Source organism: Cricetulus griseus, chromosome 6, assembly GCF_003668045.3.
Source record: "Cricetulus griseus strain 17A/GY chromosome 6, alternate assembly CriGri-PICRH-1.0, whole genome shotgun sequence".
Lineage (NCBI taxonomy): Eukaryota > Metazoa > Chordata > Mammalia > Rodentia > Cricetidae > Cricetulus > Cricetulus griseus.
The window spans coordinates 44,443,806-44,458,407 of NC_048599.1; positions in this window are offsets into that span (position 1 = coordinate 44,443,806).

A 14,602-nucleotide genomic window follows, 5' to 3' on the forward strand; every position below is an offset into this window, starting at 1 on the left:
GCCAGCAATTCCGTGTTTATCTGTGAATCCATTTAAACTCATTAGTCAATGTTCCTATGACTGTCTTAGTTCCCTCAGAGAAAACAAAGCCAATCACAAAGGATCCCATGCCCCAGAGATAAAGGCTCCACAGAACCACATCTAGGTCTTGTGATTTTCACTCTCATCTCCTCCCAGTCAGTGATTTCTCACCTCTGAGATTTTCTCTCCTAGTCATTAGACAAGAGTTGGCATAATGAAGATTCTAGAAAAAAATATGTCAATAATGTGTGTAAGCCTTGTATTAGAAGCACATTTTACCTTGATATAGAACTTCTTCCCTGTAGGCAAATATGTTCTTTGGGGGTATACACTAAAATGTCATGCATGTCCACTAAGATACTGGGAAACAATAAGCTCTGGGGGCGCCTTGTGACTCATGTGTTCATGAAAGCTTGTGTAGGTTTTGTTTTCTTAAAACATTACAATTAGGAGCTAGAGAGCGGGCACAGTGGTTAAGAGCACTGCTGCTCTTCCAGAGGATCCAGGTTTGATTTCCAGCACTCACATGGTGGTATAGAACCTTCTGCACCTCCTGTCAATGGGGATTCAACGTCCTCTTCTGGCCTCTGCAGGCACTGCATGCATATGATGTGCGGACTTACATGCAAGAAAAACACCCATATACATATTAATTAAAATATAAAATTATTACTGCTACTCAACTAATATAAATCAGCTAATTAAAAACTGACAGTATGTAGACATGAACTCACATGTGGCACTCATTAGATCTTAACTATGATTTGTTTGTTGTTGTTGTTGTTTGTTGATGAGATCAAGGCTATGCTATGCTTGTGATAGGCCACTGAGCCACATGTCTAGACCGGAACCTTTTTCTTGTTAAAACTTTTGTATTTCATCCACTAACTTGCAAAGTATAATAACTCCTCAACACACATAAGTACACACAGAGAAATAATATTTCTCTCCATTTACACACACACACACACACAGAGAGAGAGAGAGAGAGAGAGAGAGAGAGAGAGAGAGAGAGAGAGAGAGAGAGAGAGAGAGAGAGAGAACTACAGGAAAATGTGAAAACGTATAGAAAGGACAATTTCATATTTTGTGGTAATTGGAAAATACTTTTTGGAAATCAGTGTGACATTTCTAGTAAATATAAAGTTGCTTCTAGCCCATGAATCTACAATTCCACTTTGAATTTTACATTACCCCAAATTTCTGAAGCCATATTCAGGAAACCATTCTTAAATGTAGGATCCATGTTGTTTAAAATGGAACAGGTTGCTAATATTAATGACAATCAGGAGATGAGCACTGGATCCACTGTGTTGGTTTCTGTCTTTGAACACTGAAAAGCAACCATGATTGAAGGAGCTGCACAGAATACCTGAGTGCTAATATGCATGTAAATGAAAACACAGGGAAAATACTATGTCTAGAGATATACATACTAGTAGTGAGAGAGATAGCAAGAGAGAGGGAGAAAAGAGACAGAGAGACAAAGAGAACACATATAGACTACCATATACCATATAGAAGAAACTTCTGGAACAAAATGGAGGGTAAAATGACCTCAGCAATATGTGTCTGGTATTTAAGAAAAGAGATGTGGAAAAAAATGTACACAAATGTCAACATCACATGTTGAATCTAGGTAATAGGATAGGGTGATTAATGCAGTCAGAGAAACATTAAAAACAACCCTCTTAAAACCACAGATGTTATAAAGTTGCTTTAGATGTTTTATCCACAAAGTATCAGCATCTACAGAGCATGTGTCTGTGTTTGCTTTACAGCCATATTCATTACAGAAAGCATGTGATAAATACACAACTGTGTGGCAGTGTACACACTCTACACATAGCCTGTATTTAGATAAGACCCAACATTCCAATCACATATATGTACAGTATGGTTGGCTTCACTGTAAATTACTTTGAATTTTTCACCAAAGGCAGTGTTTCACTAACTTAGAGAAATGCTGTTCGATGTATTAGTGGTGTTGCCTGTCCTTGTAACAGGGCTGTGACAGATGTCTGACTTACCTTCCTTTTTGTATCAATAACATTTTCTGCAACCTTTCTAAGGCATGCCTACCATTCAGTTCTCTTCTGCTTTGCTTCATCGTTGTCTACAAAAACCGAATGGACATACTTTAATAACATTTGTTATTAACATATTTAATTTTAAATCTGTTAACTAAGATACAGGGTGTTCAGAGTGTGCTTGAGTCATAAAGAGGCCGGAAATCTGCTTTTCCATCTCCTGGAAATGTCTTATGAAATACCAAGTAAAAGAACCGCCTAATTGCAATTTCCTGTAACTTAGAGTGGCTTTTAATAAAGCTCACTCTTTTTATGTTTTGCTATAGCCTGCCTTCTGGATTGTGTGATTAGGCATCAGAAATTACTTGGATGAGATTATTTCCTTGAATTTTTATTCCCAGGATATGTGCAGTCATATTCGTTCTCCATAATGAAAAAAAAATTAATAAAACACTCAAGAAACAAATGGAGCACAATCCCATGAATTGGGAATAATTACAAAGAGACTTACACTGAGTCTAGGAACAAAGAACACATTAAAGGAGGTGTAGTGGCCACTTTTGACTGGAGGCACAAGGGAGAGCCCATTCAGGACAATAGGGAGCCTAGCTAGAGTCCAGCTGAACCCACCAGCAAGAACGGAAATACTTTCTTTTGTTAATTTCAAATGGCTTGACTTTCCTTGGGCTTGGGAACAATAGTGTATTAAGTGAAACCCCAGGATTTCTGATAACACACCCCACTTAAATGAAGAGAGCTTTGAAAACACACTTATTTCCCAAACCATGAATTCTAAAGCACTAACAGGTACATAAAACCCCGGATGGAAGGTTTGGGATGTTTTTCATAAATCTAAAGGCATCAGCATAGTATAGTTAGGGGACAGGAAAAATATACACTTAAGGCACTTTTCTACCCTGAACCTCCCCTCATACAAAACACACTGTATCAGATCACATGGGAGGCAGCCACCTGAGAACCCAGATGTCTGAAATACCTATAGAATTGACCTTGATGGATGAAATGGCTTGTTTTAGATTTTAAGAAAAAGTGTTTTAACATTTCCTCAGATCATTAAAAATATATTTCTGAGCATCAGAATTGATTTGGTAAGTATGACTTTATAAAGTCTGATTTGTATTTCTTTTGAAGAACTCAAGATTCCCTTAATATTTTGGGAAATTTGAATAGATTCTGCAAATACTTGATGTTCTGAAAATTCATGAGTCATAGAGTATTTTGCTTCTATCATTGTTTTCTTGTTTTTTTTTTTTTCCTGGCAGGGCCTTTTTTGTCAAGGTCAGTCCAGTCTATTGAATCTCAAATAGACTTCTTGCCTCATGTAGGTGGGACCAGAGGTGTGTCCTAAAGGCCAGGCTCATAGTTTGGAAAATACATATTTTGCTGAACTATGTTATACCATTTAAATCTGAAAACATATGTAATTGAGACATTTTTCTCCAGAAAATTATTTGCTTAAATAATTTCCTTTTAAATATTTTTCACATTCATATTTTAATCTTTTTTCAGATACCCCTTTTATTATATGCCTATATATATGTATATATATATATATATATATATGATATACTATACTTTATCTTTTCAGCTTTCTCTCTGTGTGCATGTCTCTGTCTGTCTATCTTTCTATCTCTCTTAAATGCAAATATATACACGTGCCCTGGAAGCCTTGCTCAATTTTATACTTTTTCCTGTATTGGGAATTATTTTATTTTTCTATAATCTATCACATTGTATTTTTAATTTCTCAGGTCAATTTCTTTGTCTTTGGGTGCTTATCTGTGATAATATAACCCCCTTTTAAGTAAAAATACCTTTCTCCAGCAGTTATACTTTATAATTTTATTTCAAATATTTTCCCAAATAAGATACTCCTCATATACCAGTGTTTGGTTTCATTTGTTTTGGAGGGAGATCCCACTTGTATATCCCATAGAGTGATGATTCTCCATCTTTTAAGGTATGATCTTGGTAAATTACATAACTGATTCAGATTTACCTCTTACAACCAGATACAAAAATTCTTCAAGTTACACTTGAAATCCATTTCTATTAATGTAACAAATATAGTCACCATTCAATAATGTGTGTTCATTTCCTAGTTATTTTCATTCATTACTTAATTTAGTTACTTTTCCTTATTTACTACAAATTTTATATCCCTTGTTATATTTTATGTGTTTTCCCCCAACCCACTACCAGTCTCCAGCAAAGGCCATGTTCACATTTTCATTACAATGAAGAAGAGCTAATTATATAAGTCTGTGTGCACTGGTATTTAATTTGAAAGACAAGAAATTAAAAATAACAACAATGGGTCACTATCCATTGCATATACAGAAAATTATTTGTTAAAAATAAAGTTTTAATGACTATTAAACTTCTGCATATTTTCCCTCCCATGAAATGTTTACTGACCACACCATCCTCTGTAGTTTCCTTGTTCTGGTAATAAATTTGGTAGTATCTGCAGAGTGGTGTCAGTTTTTGCTCTGGGCGAGCTTATGTCACTTAATATTTTCTATATGTTAAAATAATGAAGTCAACCAGAAATGATTCCAGCTTTTGCAATGCTGCATTGAAGTAGTTCAGTTCATCTGTGGTGTGTGTCTCAATGTCTTGGTATGCCAGCCACTTATCTTTTACCCAATATTGTTGCCTACCAAGCAAATCCATTAGCTTAAAACAGTGAACATTTATCTCCACAACAACTTGCATCTCTTCTTTGTGTCCTTGCAGAGGTGATCCTTGACATATTTTCATGGCCTAGTATAGGTGTACAAGAATAAGGTGTGTGTCAGAAGAAGAGCAGAAGAGCATGTACACATGTATGCACACATGCCTTCACAAACACACACACACACACACACACACACACACACACACACACAGAGAGAGAGAGAGAGAGAGAGAGAGAGAGAGAGAATGAATTTTTGATCATGTCTGCTCATATCACATTGGCAGAGTTCAGTGGGGTAAGGAAGGAATTACAAGTCACAAAGAAAAAATTGGGAAAGATTGCAGAGAGGGAAACCCCCTTAACTGGCTTAAGTAAAGTAATCTACTGAAGTGTAATGTTTTAAATCCTGTATTTACTGAATATATTCAGATTGGGGTTGAGAAGACCTGGGTCATAATCCCTAACAACAACCTATATAAATTTGTCATGATACCCACAGATAGTCTTCACCGCTCATCAAGGAAACTTCTCTTTGCAACAGATGGATACCATTATAGAAAGCCCCAACTAGTCAACATACACAGTTGAGGAGCCCAGTCCCAATGGATATATCTACAAAAACACTCCCATACCTAAGGCTCAGGAAACAGTCTGGAAGAAGATGCAAAGAGATTGTAAGAATTGGAAAAATCAGGGAGTTTTCTGTGAGATTTGTCTCCCAGTGATAGCAGAAGATAAACCCACAGAGTATCAACATTACCACCCAAATGTGAGCTGAATAAGAAGGACACCAAGGGACATGACAAACTGGACAGAGAAAAGCCTACAAGGTCTCAACCCTGCCCTCCACACACAAATACTACAGGCAACTGAGGAAAGCTGGGGATGAGAGAGAGGTGCTTCTGCAGAGAAGAGTGCACCAATTGGCTGTTCAGTGCCAAATATTCAGTCCTGAAAAATACATACACATACAATATACACATATACATGTACACACACACACACACACACACAGAGAGAGAGAGAGAGAGAGAGAGAGAGAGAGAGAGAGAGTTTTAAGGAGAGCAGGGAGAGTTATAGGGAGGCATTATGGGAGGAAATGGAAGAGTGACATAGGGAAACATGTAATTAAATTGTAGTTGCAGAAAAAATAACAGAAAACCTTGAAGGAAATTATTAGTATCCAAATATTGAATAATTAGCACAGTAAATCATCAGAAAGGAGAGTAGTCTTGAAATCTGAATATATGCTAGGTAATTTTTAATTCCATAATAAACTTCAATCGGTTTTATAATGCAGCTATTGCTATGTCAGGGAAATGGCCCTATAGGTAAAATCACTTGCAACACAAGTTTGGTAACTTCAGCCAGAGTCACAGAACCTATGTCAGAGCCAGATGTAGTAGCATCCATCTGTTATCTCACCACATCTACAGAGAGGCAGCAGATGGAGACAGGAGAATTCACCAGAAAGAGGTTGGTTAGCAAGCCTGATATAAATGGTGCTGTGCAGGAAAAAATAAGACTCTTTCTGAAAACATGGTGGATGGAGCTAAATAATTCCTTCAAAGCTGCCCTCTAATCTCCAGTCTTGTGCTGTGGCACTCCAGTGTGTCTGCACACTCACATACAAACACACACACACACACACACACACACACACACACACACAGGAACACATACAAATATATAAGCAAATATATTCACATATGCACACACACACACACATACACAGAGACACACATATACATAGATACACACACTTGCCCAGAAACTCACGCATAGACACACCAACACACAGTCACCTATAAACACACAGACATACACACAGGCACACAGAGACACCTACACACACACACACACACACACACACACACACACACTGTTGGAGAACCCTGCTATTAAGATCACAGTCCACAATGTCTAGATAGCTCTCTAAGCACAGCACAAAATGGAGGGCTACTTTTCTCAGTGGGGCTTCTTCTTCTCTGTCTAATCTTAACTGGAGAGTGCCCCTGAAAGACCCCAGGGGCTCAGGCCCTCAGGGTCTTGGCCCAGGACTGCAGCGACCCCAATCACCAGGGGGAGGCGAAAGCTTGATACAAACAGCAAGAGGTTTTATTGCAGTTGTTTAACGAGCTAACATGTGATCCACATAACATGTGGATCACATGTTAGCTCGGGCCTTTCATCCATCCACCATGTCGAATGGCTGGGAAAAGGCATCAAGAAGCCACAGGATAGAGATCTTATAGGGCAGTGTAAGGGGAGTGTCTAGGGGTGCGCACAGGCTCAGGATTGGTGTGCCTCCAGGCTTGGAGGACTTGCCCTGTGCTGATTGGTCAACTGGTTGTTATGGCCCATAGGCCCTCCCAGGGTGGTTGCTATGCTCTGCACGTCATTGCTGTGCACTTGTCTGTAAAGCATACCCAGAGCCATAAAGCATAGCACTACCAGCTAACTTCTGATTGGTTCCTTGCCAGGAGGCAGGCATCTGACCTCCTAGTGACCAAGGCAAGGTCAGGCAAGCACGTGTTAGGCTGTTATGGCTGCTGGAATGGGGAGCTGGTCCCTTCACCCCTAAAGTTAGATACCTGACCTTATTTGTATGATGACTCTGCACAGAGCTCCTTAAAAATGATGTATGACTCAGCACTTAAGTCTCACTCTTTCCTCTCACCCATATAATTAGTTGCTGTGTTATGACCAATCAGCTTTTCCTGCCCAGAACCCTAAGGACCCTTATATACCTTATCCCTGCAACAGTAAAATGAGAAGTCTCTCTAAAGTTGACAGCCTGAAATTTCTGTCCTTCATGCTCAGAGCCATCTGAACCCTGCTGTCTGCTTCTGTTCCTTTTGCCTTCATGGGCCAGTGACCAATGACCCTTGAGGAAAAGGAGGCATTCAGCACACCACACACACACACCACACACATATATTTGCAGCACACAAATACATACACAGTACACTCATACACACATACATGCATACACCGCACACACACACAGATGCTACATCAATTCATACACATGTACCCACAACACACACATACACAACACACACACACATACATACTAATACACACGCTGCACATATCTGGCCTTCTTTATTTAAATTTGAAAAAAAAAAAGCCTGTATCTGAGGTAATTGTTTTTCTTTCCAAACATAAATGGTAAATCCATATAGAAATGAAACTGATATGAAATAATAAAAGCAGAGGCAGGAAAATGACAATATAGTGAATATAAAAGCATAAATAAAGCATAGACTTCCCATAATTCCCATAGTATCCAAACATTTATGAGCACTAAAACAATGTATTTGTCCAATTTTTAAAATGTCTAATTTAAAAAAAATTTAGGATCAATAAGGGAAAACATTTTTCTAAGTGGAGAATATAATGTTTTAATGAAGTATGTACATTAATAGAACTCAGAGAATTGCAGTGTTACCAATCAATGCTATATTGTAAATGGCATAGCCAAAACAAAGTAAAATGATATTGAAAATAGTTTTTATAATCCTGTGGTTGCATTGGTTAAAGAAAACTGGTATAAATCCACAGCTTAATGTCTGAGTATCAAAAGGATTAGTTTTCATTGCAATCAGTTTTACTTGTGGTAGAGATGGATTCATCTTTTAATTAGGATGAACTAGCTGTAAAGCTTGTTCGGTCTTGTCCTGACCTTCCTTTGGCCTTTTCCTATTGACTTTCTTAGCTGCATACTACTATTGATGCAGAGATACATGAAAGGCTGAAAGAAAGGGTGCATTCTCCAACCAGCCACAATATCAGGTAAACAGCCATGAGATGACTACAAGGCAGCCACTCTGAGGCTCTTCCAGAGGACTGAAGGAGAGATACAACAGCACCTCGCCATTAAACCCAGTGAAAAGAATCATGTTTTCTTTCATCTTCAAACAAAGGGGAGAGAAGCTTATCCAGGCACACCTGCATCTGGGGTCATTTCGGCTTTTCTCATAATTCTTGCCAAAACCAAAATGTGGACAAAGAACATGAAGAAGGCTAGTGTGCTCATTTGACAATGAAGACTTTTTATTCTCTTTCGGAGAAGTCTCTGGAAGAGGTGAAGAGCAGGAAGGGCCAGGAAGATGACTCAGCAGTTCAGTGCTTGATGTTGTTCTCCACAGGGCCTGAGTTCAGTCCCCAGGACCTGCATACAGTTGTGTACACCTGACAGTCCTGTAGCCCCAGCTTCAGGGGATCTGATGCCCTCTCAGTCTTTCGTATACACACACACACACACACACACACACACACACACACACACACACAGAGAGAGAGAGAGAGAGGGGGGGGGATACAGAGGGGGAGAGAGAATGCTTCCTACATAGATGAAGATCATGGAAGACATTCACCCCTTGGTTTCAAAGAAATATTTTTGCAAGATTTCATTTATTTATTTATATATTTAATTTTGAGACAGGGTCTCATTATATAGCTTTAGCTAGCCCATTACTTGGTAAGTATATTAGGATGGCCTTAGACTAATAGAGATCTACCTGTCCATGTCTCATGTGCTGGAGCTAAAGGTGTGTGCCACTGTTCGCAGCATTGCAATGTCTTTTCAGAGGAATATAAATGGCATTTTTTTCAATAGCATCTATATCTGTAGATTACATAAAACATTTTCAGGACCTAAAATGCCAACATGCTTCCTGAGAGACACTTCCTTTTAAGCAACATTGGTGGTATAGACAAGGAACCAAATGATCTCAGCATTGCTTGGAATTTCTAAGGGTCGGTGAAATAAAGAAGACATTAATTCTGTTTCCACATGTGAATGTGGTTTTCTATGAGAATTTATTTAAAATTGCTATGGATTCAAACTGAGTTCTATAGAGGGATGAAATCCCTTTATTTTCATAGATTTTATCTCTGAATCTGAATGTAGAATATAGGGTACCTAAGGTAAGTAAATGGGTTTCATTCATCTCCTAGAACTTTTAGCTCATAGAATAAAATGAGTGTGCTGTCAATGTTAAAGAGTGCATTACAGAGCTTCCATGGAATAAGCCTCAGTAAGATACTACAGAGAAAACAAAGAATATTAGCCCATGAAGGCAAAGAGAGCAGAAGCAGAGAACAGAGTTCAGATACCCTGAGCATGAAGGATAGAACTACTGGGGGTGTCGGCTTCAGAGAGACCACTCATTTTACTGTTCCAGGGGTAAGGTATATAAGGGTTCTGGGCAGGAAGAGCTGATTGGTCATAACACAGCACCTAATTATCATACGGGCAGGAAGAAAGAACAAGACTCAGGAAATGCAAGCATTTTTTTCTTCAAGAAAAAAAAATCTCAACTCCATAACTCAGAGAACAATAAGATTTTATGCTCAAATATTCTCCTTAAGCACTGAGACTTTCATTAGTCAGAACCTGTTTTTCATTAAGCTTTTCCTGAGTAGAGTAAATAGCAGGTTACTCTATTAACCTTTTTCATTAAGCTTTTCCTGCCTATTGTCATTGTGCTTTGCTCACATGACCACCCTGATATCTGTCGCAACAGAAAGGTAACTTATACACACATGATACTACCAGAAAACAAGGATCTATTATCCCACACAAAATCTTAGGTTATGCTGGGTGAAAAGAGACAACCCAAGTTGTTAGAATGTGTCTATGTAGCTTCTATTTGTTTGTTTTGGGTTGTGGAGATTGAACCTAGGAACTCACCTATTAGTTCTCTACCACTGACCTAAATTCCCAGCCCCTTACTTTTGATTTCGAGACACTGTCTTGATAAATTTCTGAGGCTCGGATTGTTGCTCTGTAACTCTCTTTGTCTCACTGTACTTAAGGCAGCCCTTGAACTCACATTTTTCTGACTTCACCTCTCAAAATAGCTGGAATAACACGACTGAACTCTCAGATGCTACTCAATAGCTTTCTTAAGATTTCAAAATTATGGGGGGCTGGAGAGATGGCTCAGAGGTTCAGAGCACTGACTGCTCTTCCAGAGGTTCTGAGTTCAATTCCCAGCAACCATATCGTGGCTCACAACCATCTGTTATGAGATCTTGTGCCCTCTTCTGGTGTGCAGATATACATGGAAGCAGAATGTTGTATACATAGTAAATAAATAAAATCTTTAAAAAAAGATTTCAAAATTATGGAGCTAAAGAAAATATTAATGACTGAAAAAGAAGATGAGGAAGTGTCTGCCGGTGTTATGTGAGACATCTTTACATTTACACTGTGGTATTGGCATACCAGTTTATCGATATCATGAACTTGCACAGAAGATTCTTGCCTATCTATCTATCTATCTATCTATCTATCTATCTATCTATTATCTATCTATCTATCTATCTATCTATCTATCTATCTCTGCTTCTAGTCTGGTAAGATCTAAATAAAATCTTTGACCTCTATGAACTTTATTCTGCTGACTGTTATATTACACTAGCATAATGTGAAATTTTTCTCTTGGGTGATACCGGGTGAAGAGTATATAGTTACGTCTATCGGTTCTGAAAACTTTGTACACATTTATTAAACATGCATATGGCAGAATATTTATTATTGAAAGACAGCAGACTCTGAAGGAATACCTGTTACAAGATTCTACCTATTTGAGGCACCAACAGCCATCAGATGGAGATAGATAGGGAGTAACTGAGCATGGGAATGGGAAGTATGAGCAGTAATTTCAGTTTGTAGTGGTGAAATATGAATAGCAGTGGTTATTACTAAACTGTGTAAATATATATAATACTACTAAAATGCATCCTTGATACAGCCAAAAGTAGATTTTGCTATGGATCATTTTCCACATTACAAATTTACCATTCCCTTAATCTAACATATAAGCTGCTTGTGTGAGGGTGAACATACGGAAAGGTTTGCCACTGAGATAATTAAAGCACCAAAATCTTTATTTCTATGTAGTTTAATAAGAGGAAGAACTGTTGCTTTGAATAGTGCCTCCTACTCTCCAGGCAATTTACAGGACTGAGAAAGGCAAAAACTGCCTAATTTGAAATGTAATCATGACTATGAACTTAATTTTATAGTTGAGCTGTCAGGTCAAAGTTGACTGGCTATGGTAGATCTTAAATATTATTGAAGCTAAAATCTACTGTATTTTGGAAATGCTGTTGGTTGAACTAATACAGCCCTTAGTTTGGGCCCAAAGTTGGCTTTTAAGACAGTAATTCTCAACCCGTGGGTCAAGACACTTCTGAGGTCACTTATCAGATGGTCACATTACTTATGACACATAACAGTAGAAAATTAGAGTTATGAAGTAGCCACAAAATGATTTTATGTTTGGGGACTACCATGACATGAGGAACTGTATTAAAGGGTCACAGCACTACATAGTAGGAAATTACCAATATGGAGTCAGGTAGAAATATAAGAGTATTTAATAGGGAAAAGCCTTACTTACAGAGCGAACCAGCCAGCCGGTCGTAGTCTGTACAGCAAGAAGCAAAGAGAAACTGAAACCGAAAACGCAGACCCCCTACTCACTCTGACCACGCCCTCACAAGCCTGCCCAGGTACTCCTGTAGCCAGCCCCTAAGAAGGCGTGGCTACAGCTTCCCCTACAATTCCCCTTTTAGTCTAAAAGAGGATTAAAACTTAACAGTATAAAGGTAAAATATAAGAAGATACAACAATCTGCTTATGTCACCTCCTAACTATCTATTTTAACTAAACCCTAAAGTCATCTGAAAGAGGTGTCTAAGCCTGAACACCTCCTTCCAAACCGAACCATAAACAATAGGAAGCTATTCCTAACTAGGTATATACACTATCCTAAGTGACAACAATGGGGAAAGGGGGCGTAGCATTCTCTAAGTTACTTCCTGTTGAAATGGGACGACTCTAGATGTAGTAAATATATTTGACCAGCAGGTAGCACAGGCCTTTAGTTATTCCAAGGCGTTTGGCAGTAGTCAGTCAGCAGTGGAGAGAGGTCACAAAAGCGGCTGTGCTTATCTTAGAGGGTATATGGCTTTGTGGCTTTCCCTCAGCAGCGGCCAGTTTCTCCGAGCTGGGTGGATGGTTCTGAGCAGCTCAGCTGCAGTGGGTCGGCTGTTAGCCGGGAAACTCAGCTGTAGTAGGTCTGTTGTTAGCCGGGAACGCCTGTGGAGAGAGGGCGCTTTCCGGGCCTAGGTCATGGGCCCGATGGAACCCACAGCCTGTCCCAAATGGGGTGTAGGTTTCCAATATCCCACTTCTGACACCAGATATAGTAGAAAATTACCAATACGGAGTCAAGTAGAAATATAAGGGTATTTAATAGAAAAAAGCCTTACTTACAAAGCGAACCAGCCAGCCGGTGATAATCTGTACAGCAAAAAGCAAAGAGAACCAAAACCAAAAACACAGACCCCCCTACTCACTCTGACCACGCCCTCACAAGCCTGCCCAGGTACTCCTGTAGCCAGCCCCTAAGAAGGCGCGGCTACAGCTTCCCCTACAGCACTAGGAAGCTGAGGAAGTTTTAGGACGACAGACTTCAAGGCTTCTTCACTTGAATGCTGCTGCGAAGATTACGGCTCGATTTTTGAAGCAGCGGTCGTGGATGTTACTTTTCCTACAAATGTGGAAGCCTGCACTCTAGGAGGCTTAGTGGCAGGCAGAGGAGGCATAACTAAGCACAAGGTTGAGTCTCTGTGGAAATCTCTGTCACAACCTTCAGGCATTAAAGCTGGCTCAGTGGGACTTTGTGATGAGCAGTTTCCCTGGGTTACAGCTTGGTTTAAGCATTCTAGTGACCAAGGTCACCCCGAGTCACTTCATTGAGGAAGGGGTTGTACTAGTCTTTGATATTTTTAAGGGCACCGTTAAAGATTCTGTGTAGTCTGTATGCATCCTTTGATTTGAGAACTGCGTGGGGGAGAAGGGGGCAGAGGCTTGTCCTAAAAAGGGAATACTATCTCTCTCCAGTGCATCATTCTTAGCATCAAATAGCTTCCCATACTCCTTACCCATCCATTGTAAAGAGTCACAGCCTCAGCAAAGTTTTGCTGTAGTGAACTTAATGGCGTCATTCTGGAGTTAAAGCTTATTTCCTCTTACTCCACTAGCCATTCAGAGCAGCTGGCAGCACTCCTACTTCCCACCAGCTTTGGACAAAACTAATAACATAGATCTACGTGTATTAGGCCGAATAAAAATATACAGAGGAAGCTGGAAAATTCTCTTTCTTAATCAACAAATTTATAAATTTGTTTAAACTCCCTGAAGTCCACCTCTTCACAGGAGAAGAACAAGTTAATTGCGTTCTCATGTTATAATGGCACAGTCAGGGAAAGCTCTCTCAATATCCTGTGGCGTGCACGCGGCAGGAGGTTGCTAAGTGAAGAGAATCTTTACCATAACAGTCAAATGGAAACCCTTTGAGAGCAGCATCTTGGGGTTATGGAAACTTCTGTGTAGCCAGGCTACATCCAGCATGCTTTGCTGCTCACTTCTTTGTGGGTTCAAAGTGCAACGCAGTAACCGGCGAGTTACAGGAATGCCTTCATCAGACATGCACGCTGTCTGTGTTCTCAGGTACATCGGCCAATGAGCTCATGGTTCTTGCACCCAACTGAGTCAGACCAGCCTGTGAACTGAGATGTATGCTCCTTGAAGGAGAGAATAAACCGTGCCCTTGCATTTATCTTTTCATATATTTAATATGTATTGAGCGTCTCATATGCATTAGCTGCTATGAATGTTCCTGGAGCTAAGCACAGCTGGCAGGGGATGACTGCTGCAGAGAGAGATTCACACATGAGAAGCTGAAATCTTGACCCAGGCAGCCAGGCTTTTCCATAAAGCTGTGTGGACTTCCTCCTGGACTATTATTTTATCATAAAATCACAT